Below are 27,372 nucleotides of genomic sequence, written 5' to 3'. Positions count from 1 at the left end.
TGCCACCCGGATTGACCTACGGTTCCAGGAGCGTGCCAAAGAAGTCACCCGTGAGAGGAGGTTTCCACGTCTAGCTCCTACTTTTCAGAAACCCGTCACTCCCTCCGTTTCTCCCCAGGTACACTCTCCTGAGCCTATGCAGGTCGACCAGACCAAGATGGTCAAAACCCGGCAGGACTTACGCCGTGCCGAGGGGAGCTGCTTCTACTGTGGCAGTAAGGAGCACCGGATCCGTACCTGCCCGGAGAGGTCGGGAAACGCCTGTGTCTAGGTTCGCTCAGAGAGGTCGACCTAGACAAGAATAAATCCTCTCCATCTCTGCTGCTGTCAGTCTCAATTATCTGCGGGGAGAATCGTTTTTTCGAACTAGCCCAACTTGACTCTGGAGCGGCCGGGAATCTTATTTCACAGGCCCTGGTAGAAAAATACCGCATTCCCACCAAACCTCTGGCTATACCATTATCTGTCGCTGCTGTGGATGGGGGCCTCTTACCACGTCCCATCCAACTCATCACCGAATCCATTACTCTGCAGGTGGGAATGCTGCATTCTGAGAGCATCTCTTTTCATGTTCTGCCTGGACTCTCTCACGCCCTCTTACTAGGTCTACCTTGGCTCCAGAGACATGCACCCGTGCTTGACTGGCAGACCGGAGAAGTCCTTCGCTGGGGACAGGACTGTCATAAGACTTGTTTGGTTCCTGTTCATCCCGTCCGTCCTTCTCCTACCCCAACTAATCTACCTGGACTTCCGATTCCCTATTGGTCATTTGCTGATGTCATTAATAAAAAGGAGGCAGAGACATTACCCCCTCATAGACCATACGACTGTCCTATCGACCTGTTACCCGGTACTACGCCTCCCCGTGGGCGTATTTACCCATTGTCCGCTGCTGAGACCCGGTCGATGTCCGAATATATTGAGGAGAATTTGGCCAGGGGATTCATCCGGAAATCTACATCCCCGGCGGGAGCAGGCTTCTTTTTCGTAAAAAAGAAGGACGTCTCTCTCCGTCCCTGTATAGACTATAGAGGCCTTAACCAGATCACGGTGAAGAATAAGTACCCCCTTCCGCTCATTCCAGAATTATTTGATTGTCTGAGGGGGGCTAGAATCTTCACCAAACTGGACCTCCGTGGGGCGTACAACCTGGTCGGTATCCGTCAAGGGGATGAATGGAAGACTGCATTCAACACCGAGGACGGGCACTATGAATATCTGGTAATGCCCTTTGGTCTCTGTAACGCTCCTGCCGTCTTTCAAGAGTTGGTCAATGACATCTTCCGGGACCTTCTCTACTCCTGCGTAGTGGTGTACCTGGACGACATCTTGGTCTTCTCTCCGGATCTCCAGACTCACCGGAGGGATGTTCGTCAGGTCCTGCTCAGGCTCAGGCAGAATCACCTCTTCGCTAAATATGAGAAGTGCCTCTTTGAGCAGACCTCGCTTCCGTTTTTGGGCTACATTATTTCTCAGACCGGCCTATGAATGGATCCAGAGAAACTGTCTGCCATCGAGAAATGGCCCCGACCGGAGGGGTTGAAGGCCATTCAGCGGTACCTGGGCTTCGCCAACTACTACCGCCTCTTCATACCGCACTTCTCTTCCCGGACTGCCCCAATTTCCGCGCTCACCCGTAAGGGCACTAATCCCAGAGAGTGGCCGCCCGAAGCAGAGGAGGCCTTTCTTTCCTTAAAACAGGCCTTCTCTTCCGCCCCGGTGCTGCATCGCCCAGATGGCAACAAGCAGTTCTTCCTGGAGGTTGACGCCTCCTCCTCTGGAGCCGGAGCGGTACTTACCCAAAAATCATCTTCCGGGAGATTGGTAACTTGTGGCTTCTTCTCCAAACTCTTCTACTCTTCTGAGCGCAACTATTCCATAGGAGATCGAGAGTTATTGGCCATTGGAGGAGTGGCGTTACCTGCTCGAAGGGGCTCTTCACCCGGTAATAATTTACACTGACCACAAGAACTTGGCTTACCTCCAGCATGCCCAGAGACTTAACCCGCGCCAAGCTCGGTGGTCCTTGTTTTTTGCTCGCTTTGATTTTATTCTTCATTTTCGCCCGGCTGACAAAAACATCAAGGCGGACGCCTTGTCCCGATCCTTTCTGGTGTCTGATCTCGAGGAGGAACCGAAACACATCATCGATCCCGCCAGAGTAATGCAGGTGGCTCCCGTGAGTCTAAATCGTCTCCCTCCCGGTAAGACGTTCGTATCAGTACCTGATCGGGAGAGGATCCTACACTGGGGTCACTCGTCTAAACTAGCTGGCCACGCCGGTCAGAAAAAGACCCTCCAGCTTATTACCCGGCACTACTGGTGGCCTACCCTGCACAAGGACGTAATAGACTTTGTTTCTGCCTGTGTGTCCTGCGCCCGCAACAAGGTTCCGAGACATCTGCCAGCCGGTCGCCTCCTTCCGCTCCCAGTACCTGCTGCCCCCTGGCAGCATATAGCAATGGACTTTATAACTGATCTCCCCGTCTCTGCCGGTTGTACGGTCATTTGGGTGGTCGCTGACCGCTTTTCCAAGATGGCTCATTTCGTTCCCCTGCCAGGCCTCCCGTCTGCACCCGAGCTGGCTAAAGACTTTATCCGCCACATCTTCCGTCTTCATGGACTGCCCCTCCACATAGTGTCGGATCGTGGGGTACAGTTCACCTCACGCTTCTGGAGAGCCACTTGTAAACTGCTAGACGTCACCCTGGACTTCTCCTCCGCTTACCACCCACAGTCTAATGGTCAAGTGGAGCGGATCAATCAGAACCTGACCAGTTACCTCCGGCACTTCGTTAATGTCCACCATTCAGACTGGGTGGATCTCCTGCCATGCGCCGAATTTTCTTACAACAATCACGAGAGCGAATCTTCCTCCAAATCCCCGTTTTTTGTTGTCTTTGGTCAGCATCCTCGGATCCCATTTCCCGTCTCCACCTCGGTGGACAATCCGGCTGCGGAATCTCTTGTTAACAAATTTTCCTCCATATGGGAGAGCACCCGGTCCGCACTCCTTCTGTCATCCGAGCGTATGAAAAGACATGCTGACAAAAAACGTCTGGATCCTCCTCAATTCCATCCAGGGGATAAGGTCTGGCTCTCGTCCAAGTATGTCCGGCTCAAGATTCCTTCCTATAAGTTAGGGCCTCGGTTCATCGGTCCTCTGGAGGTCATCAGTCAGATCAACCCGGTGGCCTATAAATTGAAACTCCCGGCCAACTTGCGGATCCCTAACTCCTTCCATGTATCTCTCCTCAAACCTGTGGTACTTAACTCTTTTTCCAAGTCTATAAGTACGCCTCCTGCTCCGGTTTCCGCTGAAAACGAATTTGAGGTAGAGAACATTCTGGCCACCAAAAGGGTAAGAGGGAAGACCTTTTTTCTAGTAGATTGGAAAGGGTTTGGTCCTGAAGAGAGAACGTGGGAGCCCCGGGAGAACATCCATGCCCCTCTCATCCTAGCTAAATTTCTCTCTGGCCTAAAAAAGGGGGGGCCTAAAGAGGGGGGTACTGTAGCGCCGGCATCCCTGCCCTCTGCTAGGCAGGGACGCTGTTCCCCTCACCTCTCTGCTCCGAGCCCGGCGTCCTCCTCCCGCTCTGCTGGCAGCGCGCGCTCCTTCCCGGCCACTGTGCTTAGGGCGCGCGCGCGCGCTCCCTCCCTCTTAAAGGGGCCGCGCGCGCCGTCCTAAGGAGTCCCCGGCCAATGGCCGGAGGACTTCACCATATATAAGGCACCTCCTCCAAAATGGAGGTGCCCGAGCAATGTTGCACTGTTCACTACTCTGCTTCAGCCCTCAGGTCCCGTTGCCAGTTACCTGCCAGATTCCTGCCAGTTTGCTGTCTGATTCCTGCCTGATATTCCGCTTACCTGCCTGCTAGCCCGAGGTCCGACGGTCTGCCTACCGACTCCTGTCAGTCTGTCTAAGGACCAGCTTGCCCGCTCACCTGGGAGCGCACTTCTGCTACCTGCCTGCTAGCCTGAGGTCCGACGGTCTGCCCTCCAACTCCTGTCAGTCTGTCTATGGACCAGCTTGCCCGCTCACCTGGGAGCGCACATCTGCTACCTGCCTGCTAGCCTACCTGGAGGCTCCGCCGTCACGTGCTGTGACCACCCGCCTGTCCAGAGACTCATGCCCGCTCACCTGGGAGCGCTCATCTGCTGCCTGTCTGCTAGTCTACCTGGAGGCTCCGCCGTCACGTGCTGTGACCACCCGCCTGTCCAGAGACTCCTGCCCGCTCACCTGGGAGCACTCATCTGCTGCCTGCCTGTTGGTCTACCTGGAGGCTCCGCCGTCACATGCTGTGACCACCCGCTTATCCAGAGACTCTCGCCTGCTCACCTGGGAGCTCACGTCTACCATCTGCCTGCTAGCCTACCTGGAGGCTCAGCCGTCACAGGTCGTACCAACCCTTTACCCAGAGACTGCCCCGGTCACTTGCCGTGACCTCCTGCCCGTTCATCCAGAGACTGCCCCGGTCACTTGCCGTGACCTCCTGCCCGTTCATCCAGAGACTGCCCCGGTCACTTGCCGTGACCTTCTGCCCGTTCATCCAGAGACTGCCCCGGTCACTTGCCGTGACCTCCTGCCCGTTCATCCAGAGACTGCCCCGGTCACCTGCTGTGACTGCCTGCCCGTCTTCCCTGGTTGCCACCCGCTCCCTTACAAGGACCGCTCCCTTGTATAGTAGCTCAGAGGTTCCGCCTCTCAGACCCGTTACACCTTCTATGAGCCCTGACCTAAATCCTATTGAGCATCTTTGGAAAGAGCTGAAACATGCCGTCTGGAAAAGGCTACCTTCACACACGAGACAACTGGAGCAGTTTGGTCATGAGGAGTGGGCCAAAATATCTGTCGAGAGGTGCAGAAGTCTCATTGACAGTTACAGGAATCATTTGATTGCAGTGATTGCCTCAAAAGGTTATTCAACAAAATTTTAAGTTAAGAAGAATACCGTCATTTCTGTCCAGGCCTATTTCATGACTTTAATTTTTTTTTAAATTCTGTGGAAGCAGGGTTGAAAAGCAATGTCTGACTTTCATTTGTTCATTTTCAAAGATTTTTAATTTATTATTACTTTTGTCAGATTCAAGTTATTTCTGTGACCATTGTGGGTTTTTCTTTCATTAAACAAGGGGTACCAACAATTTTGACCACGTGAGTATCAAAAATATAGTAAAGGAATGTACAACAATTAAGAAAAAGGGAAAGAGTGCCCAACAAAAGTGGCACCTGGGGTATATAAGTATGGTATTCAGATGACAATCAATACAAAATAAGGTTTTCGTCAATTAAATACAATCATGTAATGGATCCTAAGTGATAATAGGTGGTATTCCATTTAACAGGAACAGAAACTGGTTATATTGAATCACATTAGTAAAGTGCATTGTGCCCAGGTATTCAGTCCATCAAAATAAGTTACCACTAATATAGGTAGGTGTTTGCTAAGTAGACCATATCCACTACACCAGCTGCCCAATACAGATGATGACAGGTGAATGTATAAAAGACAATAGGAATACTAACCCCAGGACGCCACTACTCATCCGACTCGCGTTTCGCCATATGCTTTGACGAACTTATATTAAGTTCCAATTTAATGCATGATTTTATATATAATACTTTAAACTTGAGATGAGTGGATCTTTTGAAATTCGAATTCGCTGACTTCGTCAAATTTTCCCCTAAAATTTGATTTGCGGATGGGCACAACAATTATATCTGTTTGAGGGGTATAAAGAGCTTTACAATTTACTACATGAAGAAGTGATAGCTTTTTATAAGCCATCAAAAAAATATTCCTTTAATAGGGAGACAAAAGAGGTGTACTGTACAGTTTTGAATGTGAAGAAGTAATGGCTAGTGTTGAGCGAGCACTAAAATGCTCGGGTGCTCGAAGCTCGGGCCGAGCTCGCCATGATACTTGGGTGCTCGACCCGAGCAATGAGCCCAATGTTAGTCTATGGGAGACTCGAGCATTTTTGCGGTGGCACCTCCGGCAGTCTTTTAAAAGCCTAACAAGTGCCCAAAACGATAGTGACAGTGCTCAAATGACATGGGGACAGCATGGGGATCGCCCCAGGAAGCATTTCTGACCCCCAGGTCACTGCTGTCAACAACGTGGTCAGAGATATTAAGCCACTTTTACAGGCTCACAATAAAACGAAAGTGAAACTTTTTTCCTGTGAAATATGTTAAGGAACATCCTTTCCATGGAAAAGACTTGTGTATAAGTTAAAATAAATGACCAAAAACAAAAATACTCCTCCACACCTTCGGCTATGTTCACAAGTAGCATTTTTATGCGTTTTTGCACTTTTGTATTGCTTTCAACTATGACAAATGCATTCACCGGGAAATGTCATTTTAACATTTTACAACCTTATCTGGCCATGTGCTGTGTGACACATGCATAAAGTGCTGAAAAGACATGGGAACAGCATGGGGAAGACCCCTGGAAGCATCTCTGACTCCCAGGTCACTGTCTAAAAGTGTGCCCATCATAAGTGATCCTTGCCGCATCAGAAGATGCAGACTTGCAACTATCCCCATGCAAGTTCTAGTCCCAGGGCAGTGTTCAATTGTACCTCCCCCATTCCTTGCAATGCAAGCGCAAGTATGCAGCCTGCCACCCACCCACCCCCAGGCTGCAATACCATACTGCTTGCTTGCTTGAACTTGAAATTGGGCCTTTTAGGCACGTGGAGGCGGAATCTGGCCACCACGTCATGGCTGTGTTGGCGGCCTGGAATCCATACTCAGTCCCCAGCCCCCCGGCGGCTGGGTGTCCATACTCAGTCCCCAGCCGCCCCGCGGCCGAGTGTCCACACGGTCCCCAGCCACCTGGGGGCAGTCGGGTGTCCATAAACGGTCCCCAGCCGCCCCCATTGCTCCTTGGAACATCCCCCCACACACTTTTCTTAGCCCGGCCTGCTTTAGGCAGCATTGGACGAGCCCACTAGAGAACCAGACTCCTCCGGTGGGCCCTGACTTCTCCATCGGTGGAGTTGAGAGTGCCAAGGTGAGGAGCATGATGATGATGACAGAAGTTAGCATCTGCTATGTTTTCTTTTAATGCAAGTGTAAGTGTGCAGCCTGCCACCCACCCACCCCCAGACTGCAATTCATACTGCTAGCTTGCACTTGAAATGGGGCCTTTTAGTTTAGAGGAGGCTGAAGCTGGCCACTACCTCATGGCTGCTTCGGCAGCGAGGTATCCATACTCAGTCCCCAGCCGCCCCTATTTGTCCTGGTGTGCCTTATACATAAGATTAAGCGCGTATACCAAAACATTACCTGTGCCCTCCCCAGTGCATTTAGTGGGAAGGAGAGCCTATTCCGCTGTAGTGTGTGCATGCCAAACCCCTGTTCATGGTACATGCGAAGATGCCTCCCACCTTGCACCTGTCGTTGCAGACTTGCAACTATCCCCATTCAAGTCCTTGTCCCAGGGCAGTGTTCAATTGTACCTCTCCCATTCCTTGCAATGCAAGCGCAAGTATGCAGCCTGCCACCCACCCACCCCCAGGCTGCAATACCATACTGCTTGCTTGCTTGCACTTTAAATTGGGCCTTTTAGGCATGTGGAGGTGGAATCTGGCCACCATGCCATGGCTGTGTCGGCGGCCTGGTATCCATACTCAGTCCCCAGCCGCCTGGTGGCCGGGTGTCCCCGCTTGCTCCCCAGCCTCCAGGGGGTGGCCGGGTGTCCATACTCGGTCCCCAGCCACCCCTATTTGTACCGGTAACCTTTCCCACATTTTTCTTAGCCTGGCCTGCTTTAGGGCAGCATTGGCCGAGCCCACCAGACTATCAGACTCCTCCGGTGGGCCCTGGCTTCTCCATCAGGGGAGTTGAGAGTGCCAAGGTGAGGAGCATGATGAGGATGATAGAAGTTAGCATCTGCTTTGTTTTGTTGTAATGCAAGCGCATGTATGTAGTAGCGGCTAGGCCTGAGGAGGTTAGCGTTTTGGCGCATATCCTACCTCCTCCGAGGATTGCTGGATGTTTTCCTGCTACTATCCAAGTTCTATGACTCCCGTTAAAACAAAGCTTCAGGTGATAAATGATGGATGAGGTAGTGGTAAAGGAGAAAGAGCAGGAGGAACAGGGACCATTCACATCAATATCAGGCCAGTCAACCAGATATGTCTTGTAGGATATGTTTCTGTAACAAAAGGAGCGGTTCGGCTACACAGTTATAGGACATACAGTGAGTGCAATGCCTACCAAAAATTTCGAGGCACTCCAATGCCCCTTGGAAATGACATGGAGGTCAGAGGGCGTTAACTAAACCTTTTTTTCCATTTATAGCAACTGGGTCTCCTGTGCACTGTTGGCCTAAGCAGTGAATGGAATGCTTTCCAAAAATTATGAGGTACTGCAATGCCCCTTACAAGAGCCATGTGTGGCATCCCAGGGGTCTGGTCACTACAGTAATAGAGATTACGTCGGAGAGCAAGTGGGAGGTTTCCTGGTCAGGATCCCTTAAACATGCAACATCCTCCTGCCCCAGTCCTGGGAGGGGAGAATTCTGCCCTTATAAACTGGATCTGGGGTGGGGTTGAGTGAGTCAGAGAACAGAGAACAGTCAGAGTCAGAGTGAGAGCAAGGGAAAGTAACAGCAAGGAACTCTGTAGGAGCTAGGAGCTAAAGACGAGGGGCTGGAAGCTGAGCAGAGCTCGCCCTGGCAGAAGACAATAGGAACCGGACACAGGAGTCCGAAGCTGTGAGGACTTATATATCCAGCAGCAGAAACCAGCCGGCAGGGGATTTCAGGTCCTCTGGCCATAGAAGCCCGGAGGCTCAGCCACAAGCAAGGGACCAGCACCGCCGTCGTGGAGCGGAGGCTAACAGAAGGCTCCAAGTCACCAGCCATACGGGTGAGCACTACACGGTACACTCAGGGACGTGGGCTACTTCTACCCGCTTACAGCAAGGTAGCCAGGAAGAGTGCAGACAGACGGGGAGTCCTACAACTCCACCTGGCCAGGGGAACTCCTGCTTGCTCACAGACTGACCAGGCCTCTTATGCTAGCCAGTACTCCTGGGAGGGTCTACCTTATAATCATCAGTAAAGACCCTGAACTGCACTGCAAAGACTCTGAGTCATTCCTGCTGCGCTCGTGCACCATCACCCCCATCATCCACACTCACTGCCCTGAGGCTATACTCCTCCCGAGGGGAGTTATCCCATTTTATGCTGCGCACACAACACCAGCCTCAGCGGTCTGCCTCGCAGCGGTGGTACTCCCTGACCGCAATCCACGGGTGGCGCAGTCGGACAATTAACCTCAAAACCTAAGAAAGATTGCCACTGGTTTGACCAGCCTGAGCCACGGGACCGGGTCACCGCCACGGTGACTACAGACCCCAGAGACCCGGCACCGGGTATCCCACACACGTGTACACACGGCCCAGGGGGCGCGTCACATGCAGTACAGCATATTACAAACATAAGTCCCATTATTGGGGAGTGGGTGTCCCATAGTATTTGCTTATGCCTTGCAAGCAAAAGCTGCCAAAAATTAGGACGGAGCAACTTGCAATGCCCCTTACAAGAGCCATGCAGTACAGCATATTACAAACATAAGTCCCATTATTGGGGAGTGGGTCTCCCATAGTATTTGCTTATGCTTTCCCAGCAAAAGATGCCAAAAATTAGGACGGAGCAACTTGCAATGCCCCTTACAAGAGCCATGCAGTACAGCATATTACAAACATAAGTCCCATTATTGGGGAGTGGGTCTCCCATAGTATTTGCTTATGCTTTCCCAGCAAAAGCTGCCAAAAATTAGGACGGAGAAACTTGCAATGCTGGCACCCTGGTGGTATAGTGGTGGTGGAGGCTGAGGATAAGGAGAAGAAGATTAAACAGCCGAAACGAGGAAGCGTATACCCATGTGTGGGTGTGAAGTGGTGCATGTGAATACACCTCCCGAAATAACACAGTGGATTTGACTTTATGTTACTCTGCTGTCATTTGGTGGTGATGAGAAGTCTGGCCCAATCCAGCCCTTGTTCATTTTGATAAGGGTCAGCTTGTCAGCATTGTCAGTTGACAAGGCGAGTGCGCTTATCAGCTATAATTCCCCCAGCGGCACTAAAAACATGCTACGATAACACGCTAGTGGCAGGGCAGGCCAGGACCTCCAAGGCGTACAGAGCGAGTTCATTCCAAGTGTCCAGCTTGGATACCCAATAATTAAAAGGCACAGAGGAATCACGGAGGACGCTGGTACGATCGGCAAGGTACTCCCTCACCATCTTTTGAAACTTTCCACTCCTTGTGAGAGTACCCCGCGCCTCAGGGCCTGTAAGCTGGGCGGGTGTCAGAAAACTGTCCCAGAACGTTGACAGTGTTCCCCTGCCTCTGCTGGATTGGAGTTGCATCTCTCTCGCCTGTACGCCTTGGTTGGGCAACGAACTGTGACCTCTGCCGCTAGCGTGTTCAGATGGGAATTTTTTTAAGAGTTCTGCAGCAAGGGCCTTCAGGTATTGCCCCATTTTTGTAGACCTCTCCACCTCAGGAATAAGAGAGTGAAAGTTCTCCTTGTAGCGGGGGTCTACAAGTGTCACCAACCAGTAATGACTGTCACCCAACATTTTGACAACGCGAGGGTCACGGTTAAGGCAGCGTAACATAAAGTCAGCCATGCGTGCCAGACTGGTAACGGGCAAGATTTCCGTGTCCTCACCAAGATGACGACTGACCATGCTCTCCTCCTCCTCCTCCTCTTCCTCCTCCCCCCTGTCCTCAGGCCACCCACGCTGAACCGACGGTATGACACTTGTACAGGTACTACCGTCTACAACGCATGATAGCAGCTCCTGTTCTTCCTCCTCCTCCTCCTCCTCTCCCTCATTGTCCCCCAATGCACGTTGGGATGAGATGAGGCTGGGCTGTGTGTAATCGCCCGCTACGGCTTCTTGATCCATCTCATCATACTTTGGCTGCAATGCCTCCTCTTTAATTCTCTGCAGAGAGCGTTGCAAAAGACAGACAAGTGGGATGCTGACACTAATGATGGCGTCATCGCCACTCACCATCTTGGTGGCCTCCTCAAAGTTTGTCAGGATGGTACATATGTCAGACATCCAGGTCCACTCCTGAGGTCTTATGTGTGGAGTCTGACCTGAATATCGACAGCCTTGTTGCAGCTGGTACTCCACAACTGCTCTCTTCTGCTCACAAATCCTTTGCAACATATGGAGGGTAGAGTTCCAACGTGTGGGGACATCACACACCAGTCGGTGTGCCGGAAGCTGCAAACGCTGCTGCAACACAGCAAGGGCGGCGGAAGCTGTAGCCGACTTGCGAAAATGAGCTGACAGGCGGCGTACTTTCACGAGCAGATCTGGCAACTCGGGGTATGATTTAAGAAACCGCTGAACCACGAGGTTAAGCACATGAGCCAGGCATGGTACGTGTGTGATCTCACCTCGCCTCAGAGCCGCCACCAGGTTACGGCCATTGTCACACACGACCATGCCGGGATGTAGGTTCAGCGGTCTCAGCCACAGATCTGCCTGCTCTTTCACAGCTGTCCACAGCTCACAAGCAGTGTAAGGTTTATCACCTAAGCTTATGAGTTTCAGCACAGCCTGTTGCCGCTTGGCGGAGGCAGTACTGCAATGCTTCCAGCTTGTAACTGATGTGGTGATATCTGAGATGGAGGCTGAACATGAGGAGGAGGAGGAGGAGGATGCGCAGGAGCTGTACACTGTGGGGGCAACTCTGACTGACATAGGGCCCGCAATCCTCAGTGTGGGGAGGATGTGTTCCGTCCCAAGGTCCGACTGGGTCCCGGCTTCCACTATGTTTACCCAGTGTGCCGTCAGAGAGATGTACCGTCCCTGGCCACAAGCACTTGTCCACGTGTCCGTTGTCAGGTGGACTCTCCCAGTAACTGCGTTGTTGAGGGCACGGCAGATGCTTTGGGACACGTGCTTGTGTAGTGCGGGGATGGCACACCGGGCAAAATAGTGTCGGCTGGGGACCGAGTACCGAGGGACGGCCACCGCCATAAGATTGCGGAAGGATTCCGTCTCCACCAGCCTAAAAGGCAGCATTTCCAATACAAGCAGTCGTGAAATGTGCGAATTTAGGACTGTGGCCTGTGGGGCGTTAGCTGCGAATTTCCGCTTTCGTTCAAAGGTCTGGGGTATGGACAATTGAACGCTGCGGTGGGACGTGGACGTGGACGTTGATGCTGTTTCTTGAGAAACTGCCGTAACAAGTGAAGACTGAGAGGAGGGGTCATCTTTACATGCAGTATGGACAGGGGATTGCCTTGCACACACAACAGGGGGTTCTATTGCACGCACAACAGTGGAAGAAGCAGTGGTGACACCCGCTGACACTGGTCGTGGACCCTGGGTTTCGCCCCACAAAGTCGGGTGCTTTGCTGCCATGTGCCTGATCATGCTGGTGGTGGTCAGGCTGGTAGTTTTGTCACCCCTGCTGATGCTGGCATGGCAGGTGGAACATATGGCCTTTTTGGGGTTATCAGCAGAGTCTTTAAAAAAATTCCAGACTCTGGAAGACCTACCGCTTGTACTGGCAACGTCCCTCGTGTTGGTGTTACAGGGAACGGTTGCCTGCCTTCTGTCTGTGGCCACCACACTGCTTCTTCCTGCCTGTTGGGGTACTCTGCCTCCCTCCCCCTGTGTGCTGCTGGCCTCACTCTGCATGTCCTCCTTCCACGTTGGGTCAGTTACTAGATCATCCACCACCTCCTCCTCTTCCACTTGCGCACCACGATTCTCCTCCTCACTTCCTGGCAATTGTGTCTCGTCATCGTCCACCTCTTGTGACAGATTGCCAACGTCGACTTCCTGTGGCCGTGGCTGTTCAAATATTTGGGCATCGCAACATGGGATCTCCTCTTCCACCACTTGAAGCGTATCAGGCGAGGGGCCCAAATATGGAAATGGACCAGTGAACAGCTCTTCAGAGTGTCCAAGTGTGGGATCACTTGCTGTCTGACGACACTCGGCATGGTGGGAGGAAGGAGCATCAGGGTGAGGAGGAGTATGCGGTCGAGACTCACGGCTACTAAGAGTTGACCGTGTGGAAGACAGACCGGAGGTGGTGGTGCCCAGGTAACTGGAAGTATTGTCTGCTATCCAATAAATAACCTGTTCACACTGATCAGTTCTCAATACTGGTGTTGTTCTGTGCTTCCCTAGTAATTCGGTCAAGAAGTGGGAGCGAGAAGATGTGGCTGTTGGTTGTGGCACATTTTCACCTTGGCCACGGCCCCGTCCTCTGCACGAACCATCACCAGAACGTCCACTTCCACATCCCTTGCCACGCGCCTTGCCCATTGTAAATGAAGTAAAATAGCTTACACTTGCACTATCAATGGAAAAAGGGTAATAAAGAGTAGATTAGAACCGTGGAAGAGGAAAACCACAGTTATTGTTTACTGGGGTATACCACACTTTTTTAAATAGAGATATTTGCGGCTGAACAGTGAGCGACACACTCAAACTGCTTTTTTTTTAGATACCAAAGGCCCAAAACCGGATAGTACAGCGATTTGACCCGTGGAACTGCGAAACCACACTGGGATGTCAGGCCTACACAAGACTATTTTCAACAGATACATTTTTGTGTCACAACAGTCAGGAGACACTACTGTTTTTCTTTACGGAAAAAACTACCAAAACCTGAATAATAGAGATTTTTTACCGTGGAACAGCAAAACCACAGTTATAATTTACTGGTGTATACCAGGCTTTTTAAAATATATATATATGACTCGCCCCCTGGGCCGTGGGGCACTCGGATCCGGGCAATAGGGAACGATGGGAGTAGTAGTGGCAACCCGGTTCCGTGGCTCAGGGTGGTCAGGCCAGTGGTAGTCCGTTATGTGCTATTGATTATGTCCGACTACGCCACCCGTGGATTTCGGTTGTTAGGAACCGCCGCTGCAGGGCAGACCGCTGGGGCTGATGATGTATGCAGCTGGGATGATGTGACTCCCCACGGGAAGAGTGCGGCCCCAGGGCAGTGTAGTGGATGGTGGGAATGATGGTGGTGAGAGTCCCAGTACCGGTAGTGCCGGAGGAGCGAAAAAGCACACAGACAACATACTGCAGTCCAGGGTCTTTACTCACGGTTAATATCCAAGTCACTTCTGCAGGGAATGACTGCCCGAGTCGTGCTGCGTCCACCAGGTGAGGGGCTCGGTCAACCCTCAGACAGCTCAGGAGTATGGCTCAAGACCCCCTTTTGTCCTTTCTCTGGCCTGCCTCACCAGTGACCCACTTTTGTCCAGCTACCGCGGACTTGTGCGGTTGAACGTGGGCCCCGTCCTCCGCTGTCCTATATGGTGCCTTCCTAGCAGGTTTGATGAGGTGTCGCACCAATAAATGATCACGACCTCCGGTCTTTGGCTGAGGGTTGTTTCTCCTCCACCAACTTGGGATCCGGTACCCTTAATCTGCCTGACCCTGCACCCTGGATTCTCGTGGGTTCTTAGGGTCCCTTCCACCTTCTTGTTCCTGAGCCCTTCTGTTTCTTCCTCTCTTTCTTTGCTGTTCCTTTCTGTTTCTGTTCCTTTCTGTTCTTGTTCCTTTCTGTTCCTGGCCCTCTCCTCAGGCCTGCCTCATGGAGCTGGGCCCAGACTGAGCCACAGCTCCCTGTCAGCCCTCTCTGGCCGAACTCCTCTCTCTTCTCCTCCTGCTTGAACTGACCCAGAACTAAGATGGTGCCCACCTTTTATACCTCCCTCTAGAAACATGAGCCCAGGTGACCAGCAACCAATGGGCTCCTTCCTACGCTCAGGAACCAACCCCTACCTGCCCCTACAGCACTGGGTGTTCCACCCCCCTCCCCACTCCAGACAGGGACATAGTCGGTCGTGCCTGCACTTCTGTCTAGTGGGAGCACCGTTGAGCTGTCCCTCGGAAATGGGGTGTGTGTGCTGTATGCAGCTAACTGAGCCCTTGTCCATACTCCATCCTTACCCGGGAGTGGAATATCACACCTCTGGACTGAGGTGCAATACCCCTGTAGCGGCCGAACCCTCGGGGCGCTACATATATATTTGCGGCTGAACAGTGAGCGACACACTCAAACTGTTTTTTTTTAGATACAAATGGCCCAAAAGTGGATAATACAGAGGTTTGTACCGTGGAACTGCAAAACCACACTTGTATTTCTCGGGCCTACACCAGACTATTTTCAACAGATATATTTGTGTCTGAAAAATCAGGGAGACACTATTATTATTTTTATACAGCAAAAAATGCCAAAAACAGGATAATAGAGATGTTTTACCGTGGAACATCAAAACCACAGTAATAATTTACTGGTGTATACCAGGCTTTTTAAAATATATATATATTTGCGGCTGAACAGTGAGCGACACACTCAAACTGTTTTTTTTAGATACAAATGACCCAAAAGTGGATAATACAGAGGTTTGTACCGTGGAACTGCAAACCCACACTTGTATTTCTCGGGCCTACACCAGACTACTTTCAACAGATATATTTGTGTTTGAAAAATCAGGGAGACACTATTTTTTTTTTTTTACAGCAAAAAATGCAAAAAGAAGGATAATAGAGATTTTTTACCGTGGAACAACAAAATCACACTTCTGTCTCTCTGGCCTACACCAGACTATTTTCAACAGATATATTTGTGTCTGAAATCAGGGAGACACTTATTATTTTTATACAGCAAAAAATGCCAAAAACAGGATAATAGAGATGTTTTACCGTGGAACATCAAAACCACAGTAATAATTTACTGGTGTATACCAGGCTTTTTAAAATATATATATATTTGCGGCTGAACAGTGAGCGACACACTCAAACTGTTTTTTTAGATACAAATGGCCCAAAAGTGGATAATACAGAAGTTTGTACCGTGGAACTGCAAAACCACACTTGTATTTCTCGGGCCTACACCAGACTATTTTCAACAGATATATTTGTGTCTGAAAAATCAGGGAGACACTATTTTTTTTTTTTTTTACAGCAAAAAATGCAAAAAGCAGGATAATAGAGATTTTTTACCATGGAACAGCAAAAGCACACTTCTGTCTCTCTGGCCTACACCAGATTATTTTCAACAGATATATTTGTGTCTGAAAAATCAGGGAGACACTATTATTATTTTTATACAGCAAAAAATGCCAAAAACAGGATAATAGAGATGTTTTACCGTGGAACATCAAAACCACAGTAATAATTTACTGGTGTATACCAGGTTTTTTAAAATATATATATATTTGTGGCTGAACAGTGAGCGACACACTCAAACTATTTTTTTTAAATACAAATGGCCCAAAAGTGGATAATAAAGAGGTTTATACAGTGGAACTGCAAAACCACACTTGTATTTCTCGGGCCTACACCAGACTATTTTCAACAGATATATTTGTGTCTGAAAAATCAGGGAGACACTTATTATTTTTATACAGCAAAAAATGCCAAAAACAGGATAATAGAGATGTTTTACCGTGGAACTTCAAAACCACAGTAATAATTTACTGGTGTATACCAGGCTTTTTAAAATATATATATATTTGCGGCTGAACAGTGAGCGACACACTCAAACTGTTTTTTTTAGATACAAATGGCCCCTAGAACTGCAAAACCACACTTGTATTTCTCTGGCCTACACCAGACTATTTTCAACAGATATATTTGTGTCTGAAAAATCAGAGGCACACTTTTTTTTTGGGGGGGGGGGCACCAAAAGGTTAATAAGATGGGTATTTGTACATTGTGAAGGAGGAAAAAAAAAAGAGGATTTAGATAAAAAAAAAGGATTTTTCCTGGCCCCCGGGACCTGGAGCTAAGTCCAGCAATTTCAGCAACAGGAGCAGCACACAGGACTGTAATGCAGCGTTTGCTGGTATAACCACTGCGTCCCCTATACAGCCTGCCTGCCTGCCTGATATACCTGGGATGGATATTAGTCCTGAGAAGGACTGTTTGTTTGATCTGGCAGCCTTTACAGACCCTACACTAACTATTTTGCAGGATATATCTCTCCGTAAATCAGCAGTGCTGTCCCTACACTGTCTGATCCGGAGAGACTGTGTCCAAGATGGCGGCGCCCGGTTTTAAATACTCGAGGTGGCGCTGTGCGGCCAGCCAATCACTGTAATGCCCACAAACAACATGGCTGCGGCATTACAGTGACTGGCTGGCAATCCCTGCATGTTCATTGGCTCTGTAAAGAGCGCCAAACATGCAGGGCGGAGACCCGAGCTCCCGCCCGAGTAACCCGGAAATGCTCGGTGCTCGCCGAACATCCCGAGTAGCGTGATGCTCGGGCGAGCACCGAGCAGTGTCGAGCATGCTCACTCAACACTAGTAATGGCCTTTCAATCAGAACTGAAAAAAATTATCTCTTTTTTTGGTTCACAACTGGTTTCTTAAGCACCAAATGATTAAGCATTTACAAGGTTTTTATCAAGCTGCCCAAAAATTATTCCCCTTTTTTCCTGGAGATAACAGTTACTCTGTTTTGAATGTGATGAAACAAAGTCTTTTTAAAAATTAGGCCTGTTTTCATAGCCGTTCCTTCAGGGTACAAAAACATGAAATTACATTTCCCAGTATCAGTTGTACAGTCAAGCACTATGAAATAAAATGGGCAGTCAGTAAGTGTGTGGATGGAGTGGCTGTGCAGTGGCTGAGAATGGAGCAACGTAGTAGAGAGTTAAGAGACCCATTGAGGCAAGGAGATGCTTGACAGTTTAGGGCCAGCAACGGCAGCCCCGGCACCAGCAGTACTACAGACATGATGGATAGTGAGTAGATGCCCAGCACTGGTGGAGCAGAACAGTGTTCACTACAGATAATGGACAGGCAGGCAGACAGACAAATGGTATAGATGAATTTGTTATTAACATCAGTTCTTGGTGCATGAAAGTTTTCACTGATCCATGCCTGATTCAATTTGACAAATGTTAAAGAGGTTGTCCACTACTTTTACATTGATGGCCTATCCTTAGGATAGGTTAACAATGTCTGATTGGCCGGGATCCGACTGACTGCCGACCCCAATGCACAGTCAGTGAAGGTGAGGGCCGGGGGCGCGGTTACAGTTGCCGCTCTGTATACTCAGAGCAGTGACTGAACCAGCGACGGCGCCGCCCCCATGACTGGAACCCGAACAATGGCAGGGGAATAAAGTTTATTTTCTAACGTTCTGCTAAGTCTGGGAGTCGGGCAGGTTAATAACGCTATTAACCTGCAGATTAATGCCATATATGCAGGTTAATTGCATTACTTCTGGTGACAGAAATGGATTACCTTTAAAGTTGAAGAGAAAAAAAAGTTCACCTTCCTTTGCAAAATCAGACGAGACCCGAAGAAAATACTGTATAGTGCGATTTTTTTTTCACAAGCAGATTAGGCCCATGAGAAAATTGCTCATCTGCACTGCCCTTTGAATAACATTGGTCTGAGTGCTGTCCATTTTTTCATGGAAAGAACTTGGACTGAAAAAATGCTGATGTGAATGTACCCTTACACTGCCGTGAGTATGCTGCCCCCACGCAATGGCATTGATTGACAGTGGTCCTTTACTAGTCCAGTGACCGCAGGCAGAAAGAGCAGGGACAAGTAAATTTAGTTTTAAACACATAGACCCTGATTAATCAAGATAGATGATGTTCATGAATATCTTGACGAGGGGGTGTGTTGGAGTCAGATGCTCCTGATTCATTATGAAGTGCACACCTCTTAATAAATCAGGAGTGGTGTGCAGTACGTCACAAATTTAACTACAAGCAAAGACTGGAGTAGGATTCCTATTGTAAGGAATGCCACAGCTCGCCATGAATTAGACGAGTTGTGGTGACACGACCCATCCGCTCGCCTGTTCCGCCCCAGCTCAGCCCATTTTAGTGGAGTTAGGAGAAACTGGTGTAAAATTACAAAAAATCGCTACATTTTTGCACAATTCTGAGTTGCGCATTAATTTTGTAACTTTTCAAAGCGATTTTCATTCTGGTGAAAATGGTCTGATGAATCAGGGCGGCCTTACATTCAGCAATTAGGGCTAATACAGGCATCATTAAAGAGGGTTTTAGGAGGCTGAAAAAGTGCCCTTAATAGCTTCTAGGGGTAAATCGTAATGACAGGTTCCCTTTAAGTGTCTATGCCACAGGGCGTTTGTCTATAAAGTTCATTTAGCAATGTACAAAAGTTACTGAAACTTTGCAATATATTTGAATTTGATAAGTGAGTGCAGATGTCGCACACAATGCTCGTTGCTGCATTATATCAAACATCAGCTAATAAATACTCTTTAAATTCATTCAGTCATGAAATGTATTTTGATTAAATAGAGCCACATACAGAATTTACTTAGATAGGAAATATACCTTTTCCTTATCCACAGTCACGAGTAGAAAGTAATAAATTCTTAGTGAATGGATTAAAACTTAGGGTAAAACATTCAATTCTATAGAAATCAATTTGTTCAATTTCTATTATAAATGTGAAGGTCAAATATAAGCGATGTGGATCATTATGGCCTTGAATGTTACCTGTGCTGCTGGATGGTAAACTCAATAAAACTATTTAGAGTTTGTATATGAAAAGTCAAATGGGTACTATAGTTTTGACATGAAAATGGTATTATTTGTGTAATAAATAGTTCTACAACTTTCTGTATCAGTTCCTCAGCTTGATCTATGCTTGCTGTCATTCCATAGAAGTCCTCATCTCTTACTTCCAGAGGCTAAAAATCTGTTCTAATCATTTGGTGACATTTACTGGAGGTATATAAAGGTTCCCATTAAATGACAGCAAACAGAGATTTTGAAAACATTAAAGAGTAAATATAAAAAGTATATTAGCCTGGTAATGACAAAGTGCTATAAATTTATGGCGCCTGGTCCTGAGCTTTAATACTGCGCCTTGGTAAATTTCTGTCGTGGGCTTAAAACTCCTGTTTCTGTAATCTATCAGGAAAAGGTCGGTCTCCGGTTGTCATAACCAGCTGTGGGGAGAGGACAGATGTGGTTTATTACTGCTTCTAAAAAGAAAAAAAATGAACCCATTCGAGATAACAGAATATTGCAGGTATAGCTGCTGGTAGTGAGACAGGCTCTGTGTGTAGGACTGTCAGAAAAGTAGATAGAATGATAATAAAGTACGGTACTACTGTGCTGCTCAAAAAACCGCAATCTATGTAGAGAATATAAGGCAAGGAGAACTGAACTCAAATATGTGGATGAATCACCAGTGGGTATCATGCATACACTTTAGTGATATATCCTCAGAATGTCTATATTATACAAAATATTGGCCTGCAGTCCGGATAATGACAAAATACTTCCCTGACAAGGAGATGTATGTCCAAAGGACTGGCTGTGGATGAAAGCCAGGGGATCACAGTCCCAAAAGAGTCTTTTAATCCGTTGTAGGGAGACTAAGAAATGTCAGTTCAAAAAGATGCCTCTAGCACACTTGTTGGTGGTTGCTGTGTAAATCGGGGGACTTACTGTTGGGGATCTGACAGCTTCCCAGTTCAGCACAAGGTGCAGGGCACAAAGCAAAGTCCTGCTAGCAGAAGTTCATTGTGGGAGCGTCCTCCTGTGAATGCTCCTCTCCGTATGTGCCAGGAGATGTTTCAATCGCAGGGGGCTCCAGCTGGAAGCGCTGCTGCTGGCTGGCGCTACGGACAGGGGGCATGTCTAGCTTGACATCACAGTTGGAAAGGCTACAGAGCCTCAGTGGGGCCACAGGCCGGTACGTTTCGAAGGAGGAGTTCTCCGTCCTCAGGGTACGGCCCACCCAGGTAGAGTAGATTTAAGCCCTTAACGACCACTGAAGCGCATTTTTACGGCGGTCATTAAGGGTACTTATTCCACAGCGCCGTGAAAATGCGAAGCTGCGGAATAAGTGTATGACAGCTGACACCCTGCAGTATCGGCCCCGGCCGGCCACGATGCCGATCGGGGCCGATTAACCCCTTAAATACCGCTGTCAATCGTGACAGCGGTATTTAAGTTTTTACAAGGGGGTCTTGCGATCCCCTTAGTAACCATCGGATCCCCGAGATGAGAATCGCTGGTCCCGATGGTTACCATAGTACCCTGAGATCATGTGATGATCCCAAGGTACGGTGGCCTGTTAGAGCCAGCAATAAGCTGGCTCTCACAGGCACAGTCAGTGAGTCAGACATGACTCACTGACAGATCTCATGCACTGCAGTAGAGAGGTACTGCAGAGTATGAGATCAACAATAAAAGTGAAAATCACACATGTCCCACAGTGGGACTTACTAAAATCCGTTTCGTCGCTCAAAACGTAGCGCTTGTGATAAAACAAAAATAAGCAAAAATGTACACATAATTGGTATCACCGCGTGCAGAATGACCCGCTCTACAAAACTGTTGCGTAAAAAATAAAAATAAAAAACACACCAAAAATGACACTTTTTCATCATACTGACTCACGAAAAAGTGAATAAAAAGCAATCAAAAAATAAAAAAGTTACAGCTCTCAGAATGCGACAATGCAAAATCAAATTCTTTTTTGTAAAATATTGTTTTTAGTCTGTAAAAATATCAAAGCATAAAAAAATGATATGAATCTAATATTGCTGTAATCGTACCGACGCTACGAACAAATCGGTCTCATCACTTTTACTGCACGGTGAACGGCGCAAAAAATAAAAACAATAACTGAAATGCTCATTTTTGTTTATTCTGTGTCTGAAAAATCTGAATAAACAGCGATCAAAAATTACTATGTGCCCCAAAATGGTTCCTAAAAAATCTGCAACTCGTCCCGCAAAAAATAAGCCATCAAACAGCTCTATTCACCAAAAATGAAAAAAGTTACAGCTCTCAGAATATGGCGACAAAAATACTTTTTATAAAAAAAAAACATTTTTAATGTGTGATAGCAGCAAAACCTAAAAAAAAACATGAATTTGGTATCGCTGTAATCATACCAACCAGAAGAATAAATCTGCCTTATCATTTATACCGGACAGTGTACCGTGAAAAAATAAAAATAAGAACTATTCTGGTACTGCTGTCTATTTCTTCATTCTGCCTCCAAAAAAATCGGAATAAGGCTTGGCTCATGTTTATCCTGCGCTCTCCGCTGAGTGCTTACGTTGGGGTTTCCATGTAAATTCACCAAAACCGCAATTCAGACAAAAAACCCAGATGGAGCCATTCACTTATTAGGCCGATGGAGTCCCTTTGGACTGGTCTCTATTCCGGCGGTGTACCATCATTATAGGCTTTTTTTCCCACACAAGTGTGGACGACCACAGATCTGTGTGCGCCTAAAAAGATGGAGTCTACCGGAGCAGACGTCAAACGTCTCCATCTGCCTCTTTGTGGTGGGTGGTTCTGTTGGGGGTTTTGTCTGAATCACATTTTTTGGGGATTTACACGGAAACCCCGACGTAAGTGCTCAGCATAGAACACAAGAATGTGATCCAGCCTTATTCTGGAAGCAATTAAAAATTATGTACCCCAAAATGTTACCACTAAAACCCCTAATTTATACCACACAAAACCAGACCCCCTCACAGGTCCGTCATCTGTCACTGGGACTATAGGGGGTCCCACATTAGTGGTAAAACAAAGACTCTGGAAAAGTGACATGGCTCCCGCCCCCTTAAATAAAATCCAGTGAATTCTGCGCTCCCAAATCCAAAGGCCCCCTCCTTCTGAGCCCCACTGTGCCTAAACCGCAGTAAGCGGCCACATGTTTGGCATTATTGTATTGTATTAATTTACAGGGTGTGTGTCACCAGGAGAAATGTATGGGGGCGCTACACTTTATGGGAGTACAATGTATGGGCACTAAACTGGCATAAGAATAAAGTCGTGTATAGATGTTACATAATAGTCACTGCAGCAGTAGATGAATTCATTGAGATGTGCAATTTCTACAATGGGGTCACTTTTGGGGGTTTTCTGCTTTTCTGGCACCTTAAGGGCTTCGCAAATGTCACCCACAAACTATTCTACCAAAATCTATGCTCCAAAAGAGAAATAGTGCTTCTTTCTTCTCAGCCCTAACGAGTGGCCTAACACTAGTTTCTGATGACATATGGGGCATCATCGCATTCGGGAGCAATGACAAAAATTATGGGGTCCATTTTCTTCTATTATCCATTGCAAAAATTACAAATTTGGGGCTAAATCTACATTTTTGCAAAAAAAATGAAAATTTTCAGTATGACTACCTAATGTTACCAAATTCTGTGTAGTACCTGTGGGTTCAAAATGCTCACTATACCCATGAATAAAATCCTTGAGGGGTATAGTTTCCAAAATGGGGCAACTTGTTGGGGTTTTCCACTGTTTAGGCACATCAGGGGCTCCCCAAACGCGACATGACACCTGAAGACAATTACATCAAAGTCTGCGTTCCAAACGTCACTCCTTCCTTTCCAGGCCCTGCCGTGCACCCAAACAATAGTTTTCCCCTACATATAGGGTATGTCTGTACTCAGGAGTAGTGTTGAGCGATACCTTCAGATATCGGGAAATATCGGATCGGATTGGATCGGACCGATACCCAAAAAGTATCGGATATCGCCGATTCCGATACCGGAACCCAATGCAAGTCAATGGGACAAAAATATCGGAATAAAAAAAAACCCTTTCTTTCCTTGTAGGTTAATTCTACATGAAGGAAAACAACTAAGAATAATGTAGAATGTATTGGGGGAGGTGGGGGAGACAATAAAGGCATAGAGGTTTAGCCCAATCAAATGGAATAACAGGAATTAATTTTTTTTTTAAGATGTTCTGAGTTACAGAAATATTGACTATGTTAAGTTTTTTTATATTTTGTCAGATATTTATGTTTCACTACTTCCATGCTCTTCACCTTCTTTTTTACTTCTCCCACACTTTCTCCTTCATCATCCTCAGCATCAGCATCTTTTTCATCAACTTCTTCTTCACCTTCTTCATCTTCTTCTTCTTCACCTTCTTCGTATTATTCTTTTTTTTTACATTCTTCATATTCTTCTTATTCAACTATTATTCTTCTTCATATTCTACTTCTTCATCTTCTTCTTCTTCATCATATTCTTATTTGTGACAGGCTTTCCTGCAGTTGTTATCTATAAAAGTTTGAACATTACACCTTTCGTTCTGCCCGTCACAAAAGATTTACAACAGGATTTGTCCGCGTTCAGTTTGGCCTGCAGCAGCAGGTCTTTTCCAGGGGCACCATGAGGAGGAACGGACTCACCCCCATACACTGCTTAGTCATCTTAGGCTTATAATTTAGATAATATCTTTTGCTCTGATTTTTAGTCTTATGCTCAATGTTCTTCTGCTTTTTGTTCTGCAGCTTCTTGTACTTCTGCTTCTTGGTTTTCTGTCTCTTGTTCTTCTGTATCTTGGTGGTTGTCTTCTTGTTCTTTGTCCTCTTGGTCAACTTCTTCAGGGTCATCTTCTTAGTCTTCTTTGGGGTGGTCTTCAGGGTCGTCGTCTTCGGGGTCATCGTCTTCGGGGTCCTTGACTTCGGGGTCCTCGTCTTCTTCGGGGTGGTCTTCAGGGTCGTCGTCTTCAGCGTCGTCGTCTTCAGGGTCGTCATCTTCAGGGTCCTCGTCTTCTTCGGGGTGGTCTTCAGGGTCGTCGTCTTCAGGGTCGTGGTCTTCGGGGTCCTCGTTTTCTTCGGGGTGGTCTTCAGGGTCCTCGTCTTCAGATTCCTCGTCTTCGGGCTCCTCGTCTTCTTCGGGGTGGTCTTCAGGGTCCTCATCTTCAGGGTCCTCGTCTTCGGGGTCCTCGTCTTCTTCGGGGTTGTCTTCAGGGTCGTCGTCTTCGGGGTCCTCATCTTCTTCGGGTTGGTCTTCAGGGTCCTCGTCTTTGGGGTCCTCGTCTTCTTCGGGGTGGTCTTCAGGGTCCTCGTCTTTAGGGTCCTCGTCAGGGAGATCCAGAGTGATTATCAAGAACCATTTCAAAAAGCTTGAACTTGGAAATGTAGCAGAAGGTACAAGAAGGCTGAGGAACTGCCGAGAACCAGCTGATGGTACTGGAACCCGGATGGGTAGCAGAAGGTACAAGAGCCAATGGAACTAACGAGGACCAGCTGATGGTACTGAAACTTGGTTACTAAGCAGGAGGTACCTGTGCCAGAAAGCACTACCAAGGACCAGCAGACGTTGAGGGAACTTGGATACAGAGAAGGAGGCACCTAAGCCAAATGCACTGCCGAGAACCAGCTGACGGTACTGGAACCCGGATGAGTAGCAGAAGGTACCCATGTAAAAAAAAGTTGCAAGGCCGCGAGCCGGCCGCAGTTACCGAAACCCACAGTCCTACAGGGGGTGCTTGTCTTATTGCCACTATGGAACCAGCCTTCATTGCCAGATCCCACAGCCCACATAGGAGTCACCTAAATTGCAGGCACCATAGAGTCGGCTAACCCGTGCCCGTACCCGTGCCAAAGACACTGCTGGGAAACAGCTGGCGGTGCTGGAACTCAGGGTAAATACTAAAAACAGAGTGGAGCCAGAGGCCTAATTGGAGCAAGTTTAAAATCAGTAGTAGTGTGAATGGGGACAGAGCAGGAGAAATTGCCGTACACACAGCAGGGGAACAGCTGACGTTACTGAACCCCAATAACACGGCAGCAAGTGTTGACTGTGCAGACAGCACTTCTGAGCGCCAACTGGCGGTGTTGGAGCTCAGGGATAATACTGAAAACAGAGGAGCCAGAGGTGTAATTGGAGCAACATTAAAATCTGTAGTAGTGTGAATGTGGACAGAGCAGGAGAAATTGCCGTACGCACAGCAGGGGAACAGCTGACGTTACTGAATCCCAATAACACGGCAGCAAGTGTTGACTGTGCAGACAGCACTTCTGAGCGCCAACTGGCGGTGTTGGAGCTCAGGGATAATACTGAAAACAGAGGAGCCAGAGGTGTAATTGGAGCAAGTTTTAAATCTGTAGCTGTGTGAATGTGGACAGAGCAGGAGAAATTGCAGTACGCATAGCAGGGGATCAGCTGACGTTACTGAACCCCAATAACACGGCAGCAAGTGTTGACTGTGCAGACGGCACTTCTGAGCAGCAACTGGCGGTGTTGGAGCTCAGGGATTACAGTTCAGGTGGTAGAAACATGAACACAACAGGAGATCTGGATACTGTTGCCAACCAATTATTTATTCTGGAAGAGGACTGGCAAATTCATGCGAGATCCAGGCCTTGTTCATTTTGAGAAAAGTAAGCCGGTCAACGTTATCGGAGGATAGTCGCATGCGACGGTCTGTTAGTACACCACCTGCGGCACTAAAGACGTGTTCCGATAGTACACTAGCAGCAGGGCAAGCTAGCACCTCCAATTCATACTGGCTAAGCTCTGGCCATGTATCCAGCTTACAGACCCAAAACTTGAAGGGGGAAGAGCCGTCTGTGAGTACACTGAGAGGGCAAGACATGTAGTCTGTCACCATCTGACAGAAACGTTGCCTCCTGCTGACTGGAGCCGTCTGTGATGGTGTAGACATTTGTAGCGGCGGGGACACAAAACTTTGCCACATTTGGGCCATACTGGTCTTGCCTTGTGCTGAGGCGCTGCTTCTGCTCCCTCTTTGTGCAGAGCTTCCTCCACTGCCTCGACGCACTGAGCTGCTTTGTAAAGCACTAGCAGCACTGCTCTCGGTTGGAATGGAGAACATGATGGAATGCACCAGTGCGTCTTGGTACTCCCGCATTTTACGCTCCCGGTTCAACGGTGTTATGAGGCTTTGTAAGTTGTCCCGGTAGCGAGGATCTAGGAGGGTGGACACCCAATAATCAGCCGTGTTGAGAATGTGGGCGATGCGGTGGTCGTTTCTCAGGCACTGCAGCATGAAATCAACCATGTGCTGCAGACTGCCAACTGGCCAAGAAACACTGTCCCCTGCTTGAGGCGTGATCTCTGCCTGCTCTGCATCACCCCACCCTCGCTCTAGATACTGACTACTAGAGCATTGTGTACCTCCCTCCTCTGGACAGATGTCTTCCTCCTCCATTGACTCCTCCTCATCCTCTCCTCCTCACAAAGTGTCCCCTGCCTAGGCCTTTGTGAGGAACCACGTTGCGCAGACTGTAGAGAAGCAGATGGCATTTGTGACTCCTCATCCTCCACCTCTCCCAAAACCTCGTCCCTTAGTGCTTGCAGTGTTTTTTCAAGCAGGCAGATAAGGGGGATAGTCATGTTGACTAGTGCATCATCTGCACTCGCCATCCGCGTGGAATAATCGAAGGCACGCAAAACGTGGCAAATGTCCTTCATAGAGACCCACTAAGTGGTGGTGAAGTGTGAACGGCGCGCACTGCGACTTGTTTGCGCCTGCTGCAGCTGGTACTCCATTACTGCTGACTGCTGCTCACACAACCTCTCCAACATATGTAAC

This window comes from Phyllobates terribilis, unplaced genomic scaffold, assembly GCF_046119375.1.
Source record: "Phyllobates terribilis strain yellow unplaced genomic scaffold, ASM4611937v1 Scaffold_37__1_contigs__length_12642776, whole genome shotgun sequence".
Taxonomy (NCBI): Eukaryota; Metazoa; Chordata; class Amphibia; order Anura; family Dendrobatidae; genus Phyllobates; species Phyllobates terribilis.
The sequence above is the reverse complement of the archived record's forward strand: the minus strand, read 5'-3'. Positions refer to the sequence as shown.